The sequence below is a fragment of the Vombatus ursinus genome, unplaced genomic scaffold (genome assembly GCF_900497805.2).
Source record: "Vombatus ursinus unplaced genomic scaffold, bare-nosed wombat genome assembly UNPS02000749.1, whole genome shotgun sequence".
In the NCBI taxonomy this organism is placed as follows: Eukaryota; Metazoa; Chordata; class Mammalia; order Diprotodontia; family Vombatidae; genus Vombatus; species Vombatus ursinus.
In genome coordinates this window covers 12,870,632-12,889,222 of record NW_020940527.1, presented here as the reverse complement: position 1 = coordinate 12,889,222, position 18,591 = coordinate 12,870,632, and positions in this window count along the sequence as shown.

Below are 18,591 nucleotides of genomic sequence, written 5' to 3'. Positions count from 1 at the left end.
GGAATGAGATCACTTGAACATTTAGAGGGGTTAGCCTTGGTAAGAAGTAAGGCCACTTCATCATGTGAAAGAAGGGTGAAGGGGAGAAAGTGACAGAAGCACCTGAGTGATAGGAGATGGGGAAGAGGGAGTTCATAGAGAATGACTCCAATTTTTTTTAAATATGAGGTAAAATTCTCACCTGAGAGAGTCAGGGGAGGGAGAGCCGTGGGAGGTTTGAGGAGGAACAAAAAAGTTTGAAAGAACTGCTATGGAGAATGGGAGAGTAAGTTGACAAAGGAGGCATCTTGTATTGCCTAGTAGCAATGAGGGCCCAGTTGAGGTTATGTAGTATCAATTTGTAGTAGACCCAGTCAGAACACTTGTGTGATTTTCTCCACCTTTGTTTAGCAGCACATGTGTAGGAGTGAAGGTGATGAATGGTGGGAGTGATTCAAGGCTGAGACTAGGTTAGGCATAATCAATGATAGGTTTTCAAGAGAAAAGGACAGTGTAGAGTTGAACTGATTCACCAAGGAGTCAAGATAGAGAGAAAAGGAGAGAGTGGATAGTCCAGGGGAGATTGCATGGGAGAGAATTGAGGGGTAAAGAAAAGGGATTAGAGAACATGGTGTGGATGAAGAGTAGGATTTCGTAAGGGAAAGGGGAGAGAGAGAGAAAGAGAGAGAGAGAGAGAGAGACAGAGACACAGAGAGACACAGAGAGACAGAGAGACACAGAGAGACAGACAGAGAGACAGAGACAGAGAGACAGAGACAGAGAGACAGAGAGAGAGGCAACAGATTATGGTCAGACAAGGGGATTTCTGATTTCTTGAACATAAAGGTACTACATTTGTGGAAAATGGCAAGATTATGGATATAGCCATCTTTGAGAGCATAGGCAATATTCCCTACCTAGTCTCCTACCTCTATAAAGAAGGGAGGAAGGTCCATTTCCTTACTCTTCTCATCCCAGGCTTAGAAGAAATAGTTTCAGCAAGAATTATCTTTCAGCTATCTCTTTTTATCTGTAAGTAGCAGGATTCTAAATAGTACTTTGGAGTCTCTTTAAATCCAGGGAAGTGAAGCTGGTTTCTGAGGATATGTCCCTGTCTTTAAAGACTTTATTTACACTTCCACTGTAGAGTGAAGATTTAGATGAAAGAAGTAGTGATCAATGCCAGATAGGAGATAATAATGGGCTTCTCATCAGTCCTTTAGAGTCAGGCCCAATCACTTGCCAACTTTCTCTGCCACTCTCCTCTGTGGACTGTCCATTGCAGCCAAAATGGTCTACTCATCAACACTTCTCGAATATGCCTTGCGTGGACTTTTACTCATGCCATCTGCTCCCTACCAGATTCGCACTCACTCTGCTTTTTCAAGCAGTTCAGTAACTGGCACACAGTATTTCTTTCAACCCCATATCCCTATCTTCATATTTGGAGATTTCAGCATACCCATAGATAAATATCTATTCCCACCCTCCATCACTTAACTCCTATGACCTACATTCCCACTATGCCTTGGTCAGTCACAAGGATGGTCTACACTTTAGACTTCCTCATCATACTGCTGTGTGATGCTGTTTTTGCCACAGCCTACATCAAGCCTAAGTATGTCTACATTTTACACTTCACCATCACACTACTGTGTGATATAGTTTACAATATGGGCTGAACCAAGCATAAATATGATCTTTATCTTAAACTTCTCTATGGCACTGTTATAAGTGACACAAAACTTGGAGGGATAGCTACCACTCTGAATAACATAATCAAAATCTGCAAAGATCTTGACAGACAAGAAATTAGGCTAAAATATAATAAAACAAAATTTAATTGGAACAAAGTAAAATCATACATTGGGGCAGTGGGAAAAATCCCAGGCCTGCAGTAAGGAAAAGTCCTCTTTCTGAGTTCAAATGTGGCCTTAGGCACTCACTACCTATATGACACTGGGCAAGTCATTTGACCTTATTTGCCTCAGTTTCCTCATCTGTAAAATGAGCTGGAGAAGGAAATGGCAAACCACTCCAATATCTTTGCCAAGAAAACCCCAAATGGGGTCACAAAGAGTCAGACGACTGAAAAATGAGTGGACAACAACAACAAAGTCATATATTTAGGATTAAAAAAACTTCACAGATATAAGATAGGGATTGAATGTAGTTTATTTGGAAAAGATCTGGAGGTTTTAGTGTACTTTAAATTCACTTTTAGTCAACAGTACGAAGGGGCATCCAGATAGCCCCTGAATTAACAAGTCATGTCTTGTGGATTTCTTCCACTAGGGTGGAAGATAGAAAAGTCTAGGTTGGTAGATATCATGTGCAGGGAGGGGGTTGGCAGTCAGGCCTGGTGCAGATATATCAAGGCTGTCCATTTAGAGCTTGGCTAGGCAACTGACTGGCCAAAGGTTGAGCTCCAAATCAGAAGGCTGAGCTGGGGTGGTACGAGTGCCAGTTTAGAATCCAGGCCAAGACACAAGTGGGAAATAAGGCAGGGAAGTTCAGAAGGGTGGAAAGACTGCATGGAGCTGTTCCTAGGCAAATTGGAGAACAGACAGATGTGCAGTCGACTGACCAGGTCAGGAGCAAGTAAGTCTTGAGGTTGGGAGGCAAAAGCTGGTCTAAGATTGGAGGTGGTAGCTAGTATCTCTTTCAGAAGAGCAAGTATCTCTACAAATGTTAGCAACTTGATCTCAATACAACTTGCTCTTCTGAAAGAGATACTAGCTACCACCTCCAATCTTGGAGCAGCTTTTGCCTCCCAACCTCAAGACTTACTTGCTCCTGACCTGGTCAGTCGACTGCCCATCTGTCTGTTCTCCAATTTGCCTAGGAACAGCTCCGTGCAGTCTTACTTCTTTTCTTGGGGTGTGGAATGGAAATTTGACCTTAAAGGAAATGAGTTCACCCAGAGGGGCTCAGATCCTTTAGAGCAATAGCTTCTCCTTCCCTGGTCAGGGAATCCTTGACTCTGATACCAAAGACTTCTTCCTAGGCTTTTGTGGGTGAGGGCCTCAGCTGGGCTGGACAGGGTCATTGTTCTCGGATTGATCTACTGGGAATGGAGCTGAGGCACTTGTCACAGGGTATTTGCCTGGAGCCAGGACTGAATAATACCAAGAACTAGAAAGCCTTAATGCCATGCATCCTAATGAGAGCCCTCTGCCTTAGGAACCAAGGTATAATTAGTCTGTTGCCGCTGGAACACGAGGGCACTCCAGTCAAAAATGGTAAGACTAGGACAGAAACGCCAGCTGCTCAGCCCTTGGCAATAACAAGAATATTGGATCATTTTTGTATAGTACTGTTTAACAGTTTACAAAGTGCTTTCCTTACAACAATCCATTGAAATTCATAGAATTGTTATCATCCCTATGTTGGGATGTATGGGGTGCTCAGGAGGATGAGCACTTCTAGCGTGAGGGCCTTCCAGCTCATTTTCAGGGCTGCTTATCCACCTTTGGTGATGCCCACCTGCCATCCAACTCTCACCTGAAGCTCCAAGAAACTGTAGCATTTGTAGTGGCTACAGCCTGGTAAAAAATGTCATCTTGGCAGATGGGCCAAGACAGGTTGAGAGTAACTGATAGACCTCAAACCCATCAGCGAGTTAGAGTTTTGTCTACCCCAAGCATGTGAAGACTTCCTTCTGGTGGAATGGGCAGATGGGAACAATTTGTTCCAATAGTCATGAAGGCAGGCGAAGAGGGCACTGTGGAGCACTGAGAGCTTAGTCAGACATCCAAGATATCAAGGTCATCCACTGCATCCCAGGCCATTGCGGGTTGTCTAGACTTTTGTCTTGCCACTAGATTTTGATGACCTGAAGAGAGAGTAAGGCTGATGACTTTGTGCAAATATACCTCATTTAAATCCAATTCTAGGATTCAAGACATCATCCCATGCTGTCATCAGTCCTCTTTGAAACAAAGGACAAACAATGTATGGATTTGGCATTTCCTTGTCTCTATGCTTCCTTCCTATAGAGTATAAACTCCATGAGAGTAAGGATTGGTTTGTTTGGTTTTTTTGTGTGTTTGTTTGTTTGTCTATTTGTTTGTTTCTGCATTCCTAGTGCCTAACATAGCACTTTTCACATATTAGGCACTTTATAAGTACTTGTTAAATTGAAAGGAATTATTACCTTCATTTGCACAGATAATGGAGAATTCCTTATACCATTAAACCACCATTCTAAACAGCCAGATAAACAGTGATGACAAAGATTCTAGTCTCCCCGCTCCTCGTTAGCCCAGATATCTCTGCACCCGGTCACCACATTTGCCTTTAATCACATCTTAGAATTTTAGACATTAGGATACTTCTAGTCCAACTTTATTTTACAGATAAAGAAACTGAGACCTAGAGCAGAAAGGTAACTTGACCAAAATCATGAAGATAGTAAGGGACAGAGTTGGGATTCAAATCTACATTTTAAGAATCACATTTGACTTTTCCTTCATATAATAAACTTGCACTCCAAAATGATAAGAGATACTATTGATATACTCTCTCCCTGCTCGTGAGTTACATCAGAGCAGGGTACCAATCACCTATTCATTGATAAAATACGGCGCAGTGGATAGAGCACAGGCCCTGAAGTCAGGAGGACCTGAGTTCAACTCCGGCCTCAGACCAAACACTTGACACTTACTAGCTGTGTGACCCTGGGCAAGTCACTTAACCTCAATTGCCAAAAAAATAATCATTGATAAAATATTCAGGAGCAGTTGGGTATCAGAGCAGTGTATTGACTTGAGGCTTGGGAGCTGATTGGATTCCAGAAATATCCCATCCATCGTCAAGTCAATGAGACAGGGTAATCAGAATTGTTTGCCATCCTTTCCCAGGAGTGACCCAATAATGGGGTCCTCCCAGCAGAAGAGGAGAAATCATTCTTCCAGGGAATTACAGAAGGCCCAAAGCTTCATTCTGAATCCTATTTTAGAGAAGAAATAGAGAGAATTCTGCCTTCTTGAAATGGAATTGGACCATTTTAAATTATTGATCCTAAGTGAAGGTCTCTGTAGGAAACAGCCATTATCAGAACCTCCACTCCTGATGAGGCAGTGACATGCATTTAGACCTTGTTGGGAAAGATGATAGTAAAATTCCTCCAGACCTTCCTATTCTTCTTGGTGATTGACTCAAGTTCACCTGTTCACTTCCCAAGTTCTGTTATAGCTCATGACTTCTCAATATGCTTGGTTTGTAGGAGTAGCCTATAAAGTCATCAGTATGGTAAATTGAATTTTGCAGGCATTATCAGATAGGACTGGCTTTACCTATAGATAGTTGCCCACATGATCTGACTGGAGTTGGGGGAAGGGGCATTGAGAAAGTCCATTAAAGCAATGACATTCATTCATAATTTCATCATTAGAGATTTGTTCTTCGGATTTAGATATTGTCCGCTGTGAAAAACCAGCTCTCCTGGGAGGGGTGACATATTGAGGTGCTATCAGTCATTAACACCTCTGTGTGAATTAGTTTCTTAAGTCCTTTATAAATGGCAGCTCCCAAAGAACAAGCTTTGATCAGATATTCAGGGATGGGAGAAAGGGATGGAGAAATGAGAAGAAATATACTAACGTCTTTTGTGGGGACTAAGGCAATTAGAGTCAACATGAAGGCGCTGGGTACTTAGGGAGAACATATAGTGTAGTCAAGGGTTGAAGAAGAGAAAAGAAAAATGGAAAAGCTAATAGGGCCTCCAAAGTCAAACTTCTTAGACTTCCAAGTTTTCTTCTGAGGGCATGTCCCATTGCCAAATGGGCAGCTAGGTGGTGCAGTGAATAGAGTGTGGGGCCTAGAGACAGGAAGACTTATCTTCCTGAGTTGAAATGTGGCCTCAGATGCTTCCTAGCTGTGTGACCCTGGGCAAGTCACTTAACCCTGTTTGCCTCAGTTTCCTCAACTGTAAAATGAAGCAGAAAAGGAAATGGCAAATCACTCCAATATCTTTGCCAAGGAAACCGCAAATGGGGTCACGAAGAGTCAGACATGACTAAAAAATGACTGGATAACAACAATAACCCATGGCTAAGCAATCAAGCTATCCACCTTTAGAAGACTTTTCTGTGCATAGAAGTTGAGAAATGTTTTCTTCCCTATTGGACCAAATGCCATCCTAGCATTCACCAAATTAGAGCTGGAAGGGACCTCTGGTGTCCAACAGCCCCACCTCTATCTGAAAAATAATCCCTATTTCAATATATGCAATACATGGCAATACAGCTTCTGCTTAAACCTCCAAAGAGGATGAATTTGCTATCTCTAAAGGCAGCCTATTCTAATTCTGGATGGCTATAATTGCTGAAAAGGTTTTTTTCCCCCCTGATATCATGCCTAAATTTTCCACTTGCAACTTCCTCCTTCCTTCTGAGTTCTGCCCTGAGGAGCCAACCAGAAAAAGAATCACACTCCTCCTCCACTTGGGAGTCATTCAGATTCTTGAAGACTGTTGTTCTGTCTGTCCCCTGAGTTTTCTCTTCTCCAGACTAAACATCTCTCGTTCCTCTAAATGATCCTCACTCAGCATGGTCTAAAGGTCCTTTTCATCACCCTAGACATCCTCCTCTGGCTCTTCTCCAGTTTATCAACATCCTCCTTTTTCTGTGCCTCCCAGAACTAAATGCCATGCTCCAGATGATGCCTGACCCCCAGGCAGGGCACAGTCAAACCAAATACTGCCACTTCTGGTGGGATCTAGATTCCTGGGCACCAACTAAGCGCTGTACGCTGGCTGGTCCAGGATTGGAAAGTTCAATTTGCAGGGGGAAGGGCTCTTATTTAATTATCAGGAATATGAATGAGGAAGTGATAATTAAATTATGACCTATTCCAGAGCTGGGAATGTCATATCACAAAGAAATTCATGTTGTTCCATTGTAATAAATCAAACTTATTTTGTCATTTGGAATTGCATTTGATAGGCTTTTTATTAACTGCCATACATCTCAAGGTCCCTTGAAACCCAGCTAGTGGCTCTGGCTAGGACTTTCATTAAGGATGGAAGGAGGGTCACAGTCGTGCAAAGCAGATTTAAACTCCTCATAAATATTTTTAACAGGCTTTCTGGCAGAGACATGTTATCATCAAGCTCTGTGCCATTACATGTTACACTGATAAAAATTCTATTTCCAACAGAGTTGTCAACAATGAATGTTTCCCATTTCCAGTGTAGCAACATCACTACAATGGAACTCTTGCAGCAAACTCTCCTCTCTAGCCCAGAAAAAAATGAATTAGAAGGAGTTGAAAGAACTGCTCTGATCCCCAATATCCATAAGACTGAGTGGGCTGTACTTTTTACTTTTTAAAAATGGTATGGTCTTTGAGAAAAAGCTCATTGCTTTGTCTTAGAATCCTGATGTTATATTGATGGTGATGATGATGATGTTAGATTATTATTATTAAGGTGTGCAAAGTACCTTGCATATATTATCTTAGTTGATCACCATGATAACCCTGTGAGGGAGGGGGTATTATCAACTATGAGGAGACAGTTTCAGAGAGGTTAAGAGACTGGCCTAGGGTCACTAGCTAGAATCTGAAGCAGGATTTGAACTCAAATCTTCCTGACGCAAAGCTTCACACTTCATCAGGTTTACTTCATCAGGTTACCTGGCAATTATCTGCAAAGCACTTTCTAGCTTATAAAATCCTCCTTGTTGTTTTTAGGATAAAACACAAACTCTCCAGTTTGGGTCTGACCTAGATTTCTAGATTTATTTAACATTCTTCTCCTTCACAAGAGGCAATGTGCCACAGTAGATAGAGAGCTTGCCTGGAAGCCAGGAAGTCCTGGGCTCAATTTCCTCTTCTGATACATACCAGCTCCATGACTCAGGGCATTTCATTTAGTCTCATGGTGCTACTGGCAACTCTCTAAAACTAGAAGCATTGGTAGGAGTATCCCGGCAGCTAGGTGGTGCTGTGGATAGAGTTCTGGGCCTGGAGTCAGGAAGACTCATTTTCATGAGTTCAAATCTGACCTCAGACACTTACTAGCTGTGCAATCCTGGGCAAGTCACTTAATCCTGTTTGCCTCAGTTTCCTCATCTGTAAAATGAAATGGAAATGGCAAACCACTCCAGTATCTCTGCCAAGAAAACCCCAAAGAGGGTCATAGAGAGTTAGACACAAATGAAATAGCTGAATAGCAACAATAACAACAACAAGAGTGTCCCTGCCTAGAAGTTTCTTATATAAATGAAATCACAGGTCCAATACTTATTCTCTGTGGCCTCTGTTGCTCTTACCCAGATGGCTATAATATCAGCATTTATATATTATTTATATTTTTTATTATATTATATTATTATATATTATATAATATGTTGTATAATATAATATATTACAATATATTATTATATATATATTTATATAATTTATATATTATCACCCAGATGATATCAGCAATTATTCCCATTGTTTCTGTGTAAGAGACAATGCCAACCAAATCGATATCTTTGCTATTGCCCACATTTAGCCTCTCACCTCCTACCTCCATGCCTTTGGCACACACCATACCCCAAGACTAAAATACTCTACCTCTTAGCATCCTTCAAGGATGTTTCCTTCAAAGCTCAGCTCAGCTGCCACCCTCCAGTGGAACTCTTTCCTGATGCTCCTAACTAGAAGTGTTCTCTCTGACTGAAACGGTTTTGTATTTACTTACCTATTTACATATTATGTTCCCTAGTGGAATATAAACTCCTTGAGGACAGGACTTGTTTGCATTTTTGTTATTTCATACCTAGAACAATGCTTTCACACCGTAGGTACTTAATAAATGAGCACTGTTGTTGGACATGCCTTATCTCGTTTGAGTTTCCTAGAGGTTTTATGGAAGTAGGCATTATCATCCCTATTTGATGAACAAGGAAACTGAGAGTCAAGAAGTCTAGATGACTTGTCCATGGTCCTAAGGGGAGTAAATGGTAGAGCCAGGGGCAGAACCCAGCAATTCTGCCTCATAGAATGAGCATTCCTTTGCTCACTCTGGAGCTCTGATGAAGTCTCCCCCCTTGATGCTGCTCAGCTGTGAACTACTTAGGCTCGGACATCACTGAGCAGCTGTGGATCCCTTCCTCCCTTTACAAGAGGAGATGAAATTTGGGGCAGCTAGGTGGTGCAGAGAACAGAGCACTGGCCCTGAAGTCAGGAGGACCCGAGTTCAAATCTGGCCTCAGACCAAACAGTTGACACTAGCTGTGTGACCCTGGGCGAGTCTCTTAACCCCAATTGCCTAAAAATAATAATTAAAAAAGAGCAGATGAAATTCAGAACAATTGGATAAGTTCTCATTTGTTTCAGTGAGGTAAGATCTGCCTGCTGAGAACCAATATTAAATGGTGGGAGGGGTAATTCTGTGTACAGGTCTTAGCCAGTCCCACTGGAAAGGGGTGTTTTCAAGATGAATGCAAGTGGGCAACTTGTATTCAAATGTCTGACTCAAAGCATAAACAGGAAGTGTGGTATGGTAGATAGAGTGCTAGACTTAAAGTCAAGACGACCTGGGTTCAAATCCTGCTTCAGCCACTGAACAGATTTGTGACCCTGAGAAAGTCACTTAACCTCTCTGGACCTCAATTACCTCATATTTAAAATGAGAAGACTGGAATAGATATCTTTAAGCTCCCTTCTGGCTCTAGATCTATGGTCCCATGATCTTAAGTACAGGTCAACAGGTTCATCAGAAGTCATCAAACAGAAGACCAGAAGGCCAGGAGGAGCAAGTGAGAAGAAAGCACTCAAGCTCGCAGCATTCATTAGGTAGCTTAGGAAATGATGAAACACATGAGTCATGCATCAATCAGTCAAGAGGCATTTATTAAGTGCTTGCTATATACCGGGCACTCCACTAAGCTCTGAGGATGCAAAAAAAGTCCTCGCTTTCAGGGAACACACAGTCTAATGTAGGGAGAGAGACAATATATAAACTTTTATGGACAAATAAGCTCCACATATGATAAACTGAAGATAATTAACAGAGAGAAAGCTCTAGAATTAAAGGGATTTGGGAAAGGCTTCCTATAGGAGGTAGGATTTTAGTAGGCACTTGAAGGAAGCCAGGGAAGCCAGGAGGCAGAGATGAGGAGGCCACAGGGAGGAGCAGAGTTCCTATAAGAAGAGAGGCAAACTACAGTGAGGCCAATGAAGAAAATGTCTTTTCAGGGCCCAAGCTTTCAAGGAGAGAGTTTAACATACACAGGTTCTCTTACTAAGTCCTTTTTAAAATATAGCAGAATGCATAGCTGCATACATTCCTTCCACTGACTGTGGCATACCTGTGAGCTGCATGGTCTCAGATGCCATGGAGCACCAGAAGTGACAGTTGGGGACTCACCATTCCCATAAAGAGGCAGTTGTGGAAAGAGGTCACAGCAGAAAGGTTTTGAAGCAAATAACCTGAGTTTGAGCCCTTATTCTGCTACTTACTATCTGTGCAACCTTTGACAAATCTCTTAAGCTCACTGGGCCTCAGTGTCCTCATGTATAAGCTGAGAGTGTTAAAATAGATAACCTGGGGCCACTTCTTGCTCTAAATCTATAATTATGTGATATTTCTCTAGACCAAGGTCCATGCCATTGAGTTTTTGAAATCCTGGTGGGTCATTTCTGGTCTCATAGGATCCAATGGACTAACATCATCCCTTTAATGTGACCCACTTCCAGAATAGACCGCTTCCCATAAATTTGTTCCTTTTCGCCTTCGGTGGCATTCCTCTTAGGCCCCGAGGCCCTGAAGAAAGGCTTTGTTCTTCTATTAAGTGCTGATGACCCAAAGTTTCTATTCTTCAAGTTTGAAGAAGAAGGTCACGCTTGCCCAATTGAATAGGTTTATCTCTATCTTCAAAGACACTTGTGACTCAGTGGAAAGAGACCTGAAGTCAAGACATGAGTTTGAATGCTGTCTTATTAGCTGTGTGATCTTGAGCAAATCCCTTCCCCTCTCTGAGCCTACATTTTTTTGGAGGGGTTTGGGGGAGAGTTCAAGCCAGTTACTGCTTTTACCCCACCATCTTGGCTCCACCCCCCTAGCCTGCATTTTTTTAAATCTATGTAATCAGGAGATTGGACTTGATGGCCTTTAAGGCCCATTCTGTATTTTTGTATTTATTTACTTTATTTAGTATTTTATTTTCTCCCAGTTACATATAATATAATTTTTAAAACTTTGAGTTCCAAATTCTCTCCCTTCCTCCCTCCTCATCTCATCCCATTGATAAGGCAAACAATTCAATATAGGTTATATGTGTCTAGTCATGCAAAACATATCCATAATAGTCATATTGTGAAAGAAAACATAGACAAAAAACTCAAGAAAAAGAAAGTTAAAAAAAGTATGTTTCAATATGTATTAAGACACCATCAATTATTTCTCTGGGGATGGATAGCACTTTTTATCATAAGTCCTTCAGAGTTATCTTGGATCATTGTATTGCTGAGAATGGCTAAGTCATTCACAGCTAATCATCATAGAATATTGCTATTACTTTGCACACAATATATTTTACTTGGTATCAGCCCATGAAAGTCTTTCTAAGTTTTTCTGAGAGGGTTCTGCTCATCATTTCTTATAGTACAATAGTTTTCCATCATAATCACATATAGCAACTTGTTCAGTCATTCCCCGATTGATGGGCATCTCCTTAATTTCTAATTCTTTGCCCCCAGAAAAGAGCTGCTATAAATATTTTTGTACATATGGGTCTTTTTCCTTTTCAGTTTTTTTTTAATCTCTTTTGGGATATAGATGTAGTAGTATTACTGGGTCAAAGGGTATGCATGGTTTTATAGCCCTTTGGGCATATTCCATATTGCTCTACAGAATGGTTGAATCAGTTCACAACTCCACCAGTAATGCATTAATGTCTCATTTTTCTCACATCCCCTCCAACATTTGTCATTTACCTTTTATGTCCTATTAGCCAATCTAGTAGGTATGAGGTAGTACCTCAGAATTGTTTTAATTTGCATTTCTCCAATCAATAGTGAATTAGAATATTTTTATATATGGCTATAGATAGCTTGGATTACCTCATCTGAAAACTGTTCATTATCTTTTGATCATTTATCAATTGGGGAATGGCTCTTATTTTTATAAATTTGACTCAGTTCTCTATATGTTTGAGAAATGAGGTCTTTATCAGGGAAACTTGCTTCAAAATTTTTTTTCACAGTTACTATTACTAACTGTATTTCCCTCCATCCTATTTCCTCCCTCCATTTATTCAACTCTCTCTCTTTCACCCTGTCTCTCCTCAAAAATGTTTTGCTTCTGACTACTCCCTTCCCCAATCTGCCCTCTCTTCTACCACCCACACCTTCTCTTATCCTCTTCCCCTCCTACTTTCCTGTAGGGTAAGATAGATTTCGATACCCAATTGAATGTGTAGGTTATTCCCTCTTTGAGTAAAGTCCCTTCTGGATAGCTAAGTGGCACAATGGATAGAGCACAGGGCTTGGAATCAGAAAGACTCATCTTCATGAGTTCAAATCCAGCCTCAGATACTGGCTGAGTGGCCTTAAACAAGCTTGCCTCAGTTTCCTTGTCTGTAAAACAAGCTGGAGAAGAAAATGGCAAGCCACTCCCATACGTTTACCAGGAAAACACCAAGTGGGGTGACAAAGAATAGGACATGGCTGAAAGAACTAAACAACAACACAGCAAGGTCCATTGTAGCCATTAACCTAGGATACTCTATTTCAGCATCATGTAAACACAGCTAAAACTAATCCAGACAGCTTTGTATCTTGGGGTCCATTATCCTACTACGCCATCAGGTTGCTCGATTTGAGGAGCAAGGCACCCAATAAAAGCTTTTGTTGCCAAAATCTGCACTGTTCCCGAGGGACCGCATCAAGTAACTAAACATTCTGCTCCGAAGTGTCACCTGAGGCCTATGGATGGTTTCAAAACTCTTCCCTCAATGACCTGAATGTCTCCATGAACAATAGAGCCTTTGACAGCATTTCTTCTTTTCTAAGGACTTTTTGCCTTGACTAATTTATACCTCAGAATCCTCTCAGATTTTCTATATAGCTCTTTTATTTATACACAGGGCTTCACGTGTAGAATGATAAAAACTGGGAAATAGAAATGGCCTTAGAGATTATCTAGGCCAACTGCACTTTAAAAATGAGGAAACTGAGGCCAAGAGAGGGTGAGTGACTGGCTTAAGGTCACCTTGCATGTCAGGGGCAGTGCTAGAATTGGAACATAGGTCTCTTGATTCCTCGTCTAGAGCGCTCTTCCCAATCTGTCTTCTTTCTTCCAAGACCAGAACAAAGCATTTTTGTCCCTCTATTCCTTACCAAAAGGGTAGTAATCCTGAGCTCTTACCAAGTCAAACTAATAAGCAGGAGGTTGGCCTTCATCTGATTTGGGAAATTGTGTAGTACTTCCAATGATCTCAAGTTGATAACTAACACAAAAGCTCATTTTTAAAAAGCACCAATATTCTACAGTCTTCAAAGATCTAATGTTGAGAGTTACTCAAAGGCCAATGGAAAGGCATGTGGTGAATCTGAGAATCCTGCAGTACCAACATGTAAATAAATGAGGAAATAGACAAGTGAAGTGGTATAAAGGATGTCATCTGATTAATGTATGACTAAAAAAAATGACAGGTTGGTCATACACTAAGAACAAGGGGCAATCAAAGAGTAGCCCCCATTTGCTCTTTTGGTATACACTCAATGTCAAGAGAACATGAGGAAGGACCTTAGTCCACCGGAAGTGAATTTATGGGAGGACAATGATGAGCCACACGGAAGAGGGCTACATGTGAACATCACTGGAAATAACGCTCACCTTAATGTAACCAATGGAGTAGCAGAACATTCTCCCAGTGTCACCATAGCACTATAAATAATGGAACACTTTAGTCTAAGAAGAATAACAATTGCAGGTGATGCCAAGGGAATGGAAACTGCATGGTGGGTACAAGTAACATGTTGCCAATGATGACTTACATTCAAGAACTGCAGGAGACAATATCTAACAAGTTTCTGACTGGAAAATAAATCGGGCCAGCCATGTGGTGAGAATAAGGGACGACAGAAGTATAGTCCACGTGTGAAATATTATATTAACCAGAGGAAGGTCTCCAGTCAGTTGAATGGATCCTCTCTGGAGCATTATGGAAAGACAGACAAGGCTTACAAAGAATGACATGGGGGTGGCTGGGTTACAATCTACCCCAGTGGAGGGATTATCCAAATGGTTGAGAGACTAGATCTATTAATTATTTAAATATTTTTGTTTGAGTTTATATATTGCATATATGTACATAAACAAACATGCATGCATACACACAAATTTTATATTAATTATATATATATACACATGTGTATATAACTACTCACATACAAAGTCCCATCTGGTCATATAGGAAGCTTACAAGAGATTCTCTCGAATAATGGCAAATCTGATGAACACAAAAGATTGTTTATATTCTGTGAAATGAGTGAAATGAGATATTCACTATAGAATCAAGTCTGCCTGACCTGGTCTTGTGATTAAGATAAACGAAAGAACCATGAGCAAGGGAGGCAATGTGATATACTGGATAAAACACTGGCCTGGGGTCTGGAAGACCTGAGTTTGAATCCCACCTTGGACATTTATTAGGTGTGTAACTGTAACCAAATCACTTTACCTCTCTGGTTTTCTATTTTCTTATCTGTAAAATGAAGGGTTGAACTCAGTGACCTCTAGGGTCCCTTTCAAGTTTAAATCTATGGCCTTTCGAGACTCCTACTTGCCTGAAATTTTAGTTTCCAGTCTATCTCTTTTCAGCATTGCTCTCCCTAAACTTGTTTCAAGAAATTGTAATTAAGGAACCATGACTTTGAAAGCCCCATGTAGTTCCTTGGTGTGCTAACAGCCCTTTAAATCTTGACTGTCTGTAGCAAATGCCACTGTATGTGGGATGCCACTTCAAAATGCTGCGCACTATGCCCTTGTCAATGACATTTGCCATTGCCTTGACCTACTTCTGTGATCTGACCTGAGTGAATTAGCCTTCTTGACCTCAGTCACTGTCCATTACCCTGGTTGTTGACCCTGCTAATGTCACTGTCTCTGGCTTGCTCTCAACAAGCATTTAGATCTTCCTTTCTTGACTAATGTTTGTGAGCAGTCCCTGGCTGACTAATTTGCTTTTGTCTTTACTTGCCTCACTCCTGCCCAGGTCTTCCCCTCCTCTTCCTGACCAGTGGCTTCTAGGATGTACTAACTTTACTTCTTTCCTCTCAATTATATTCCTAAAACAACAACAATGATGGCTAGCATTTACTAATGTTTTAGGATTTACAAAACACTTCACAAATATTATGTCATTTTATTCCTACAACAATCCTGTGAGATAAGTGCTATATTTATCTCCATTTAACAGAGGAAGAAACTAAGTCAGACAGAGGTCAAGTGACTTGCCCAGGGTCACATATTTACTAAGTATCTGAGGATAGATTTTTTTTTTAATTTTTTTTTTTTTTGGTGAGGCAATTGGGGTTAATTGACTTGCCTCGGGTACACAGCTAGTAAGTTTCAACTGTCTGGTCTGAGACTGGATTTGAACTCAGGTCCTCCTACCTCCAGGGCTGGTGCTCTATTCACTGTAGCACCTAGCTGTCCCCTGAGGCCAGATTTTATCTTGTCTTCCTGACACTACCTCCAACAATTTATCTACTGTTCTACCTAGCTGTTTCTACTGTCCTTTTATCTTTCAAGAAATGGTACCAGCCCAAACCCGTAAGGTCCTCTGATCTATCTCTTCCTTCCATTCACCCCAACCCCCATTTCATTAGCAGTTTCAGCACCTGCCCCTGCCCCTGAGCTGTTTCTGTTTATATCTTCTCCACTTCTACTTGTTTCCAGGTGCCCATTGGCCACAGTTTGATGCTTTGGGCACAGAGAAACAACATGGGGAACTGACTATGATGGGTCTGTGCCACAAGGTTAACAAAAGCTGCCTTCTTGAAAGTTTCTTCTGAGTGGTTCCTTCCCTTTCCCAGTATGCTAGCAAGGGACAAAGAGCTGCTGTTACTGGAAAAGAAGGCAGTGCTGATATACACAAGAGTTCCATTTCCCATCCTTCCTCTCTATATTTCCTTGTCATCTGCTACTCCCTGGGAATTCTTCCTCCTCTGCTCACTAAATTTCTGACATTAACCCTGGGCTGGTCTAGAGATGGGTCTTTGGTGGGTGGACTGGCAGTGCCAAAAGGGAAGAGGAGGGAAGATGATGTCCCTCCCTCCTCCTCCCAATCTCCAATGTCCACTGCTGCTCCAACCCCAACACAAATCTTGTCAATGGTGTGCTTAACCCTACCATCTTCAATTCATCATCACTTAGGAGGTGCTATCCACCCCAGGCTCCTCACCACATCCTTGTCCCTACAAGGAAACTTTCAGGCTAGCCTGAGTTCAGTCACTCTTGTAACAAAGTATCCATACAGTCTCAGATTGATTTCTATTGGGATAAGTTAGAATCAGTTCTGAATGAATTATTATACCCTGTTTCACTCTGAAATGTGAAAAACAATAACAGCTTACATTTATAGAACACTTGAAGTTTTATGGAGCACTTTCTTCCTAGCAACAGTAGGAGATGATTAGTGTTCTAGGGACAGGGGTAGAGCCTGTACTCACAATTTCACTGGCGTAGGATATCCCCTCTACCAATGTAGGTTGTCATCTTCTTTGCATCTCAAAGTCTTAAAGAATTATTTAGTATGTTAAGTTCTAAATGGCTTGTTCAGGGTCACAGGTAGGGTTTGAACCTTTCACACCAGTTTTCTATTATCGTGCTTCTCCACCTAAGTAGTATACTCCCCATTTGCTGATGGTAAGACTGAGGCTCCTAGAGATTAAGTGACTAGCTCACATGAACCATTCAGTGCTGGAGCTGGGACTTGAAACCAGGTCTCCTAACTTCATATCCAATAATCTTGACCTCCTTTTGGAGGGTGTGTTATATCGGAAAGAGAGTTTGGAATAGATGGTCTCTGAAATCGCTTCCAACGCTAAGAATCTATGATTCTTCCCACTGCGCTACTTCTGCCTCCTTCATATACCCACAGAGCCACCATTACTATCTATCTGCACCAATGAATGAGAAGGCAGCAGCCAAAGTGAGGGTCCTGACTATTATAATTTCTCAGGATTATCCAGAAGGAACTCTAAGTTAGGGTCCAAGGCCTCTGGTGCTAATGGTAATAGGATCATTTATCTGCCCAGCCTGTGTGACTCTTTGTAATAGGAGGAGTATGACTGTTAATAGGGTAAGGACGACTAAACCCATTAGTTATAGGATAATCAATGCCTCAAGTGTCTCTAAATACCAAATAAAGCACCTATTTATTTAATTTATTTATTTATTTATTTATTTATTCGCTGGAAAGTCAATGAGTTACAAATGACAACTCTGCTTCATTAACTTCCATCTCTCTGTCATGGACAGGAAAACATTGCTGAAAGGAAGCCAAAGTCTGACCTCCCTACAGGGCAGAAGCTGATCTTTCCTTTTTCTCCTAGTCATTTCTTGGGAAAACACAAGTCCAATGAGGGGTGGAAAGATGGTGGTAGAGACAGGTGGGAGAGAGGGATGTGATGTTCAGTTCATAGAAGTAAGTAGGGTGTAGCTCACTGGAAAAGGGCAGTGTATTTGAAAGAAACACATTAGGTCTAGGTTAGGGATCCAAGTTTAGTAATTTGACAGTCTAGCAGGGAAGCTTTGCTGAGAGTGTCAGATGTGCTGGGAGTATTAAGAGAAAGCAATTATCAGAGAAAAGTGAAGGGGGAGGGGACTGGGGACAATGTGTGCTAGAGAGTTGGAGGAAAGCATCCTGGAGGCTCAGGGAAACATTGGGTTTAGGTGTGGTCTGCTTGTATCAGTTGTTCTGCCTAGGCCCACAGCTGTCTAAATTTAGAAGAATAAAATAAAGGAAATGGAGCCAGGCTATCAATGATGAAAGTAGCCTCAATATGGTGGTGATCAGGGGATATGAGAATGCAGGCATGGAGGCAGGACAAGACTGGTAACAGAGGTGGAGTGATATGATGTTGGGTCTCCTGGGATTCTTTTCCTCCTTTGTCTTCCTTGGGGGTGAGTGTGGGGTTTCTGTCCCACAGGAAGAGAAGAAAGGGCAGAAATAGGCAGTGTACCTCTCTTTGAGGAATTCTGACATTACAAAGGGTAGAGAGGGAACTCTAGGAGTGATTCTCAGGACTGAAAATACCTTTGGAGGGTAAGGGTGGGGCAGAAAGGGTGTGGCACCAAGAGCTTGGAAATAACAGAGCAGGGCTGGGAGGGATCAAGAAAAAGAGATGGTTATCACTGGGGATAAACCCCAGTTATGTTTCTGGGAAGAAGCCCTCCATAAGGAAATCATAGATCTTTGAATTATAAGGAATATATATACAGAGAGAGGGAGACAGACAGATAGACACAGACATAGACATAGACACAGAGAGACAGAGAGAATTTAATTCTCATTTGATACCAGGAAGCCTTTCTAGTATTAAGGCTTGTTAAAACATCCCCTCACTGATACACTGTCATTTTAACCTTTTAGTCCAATTATA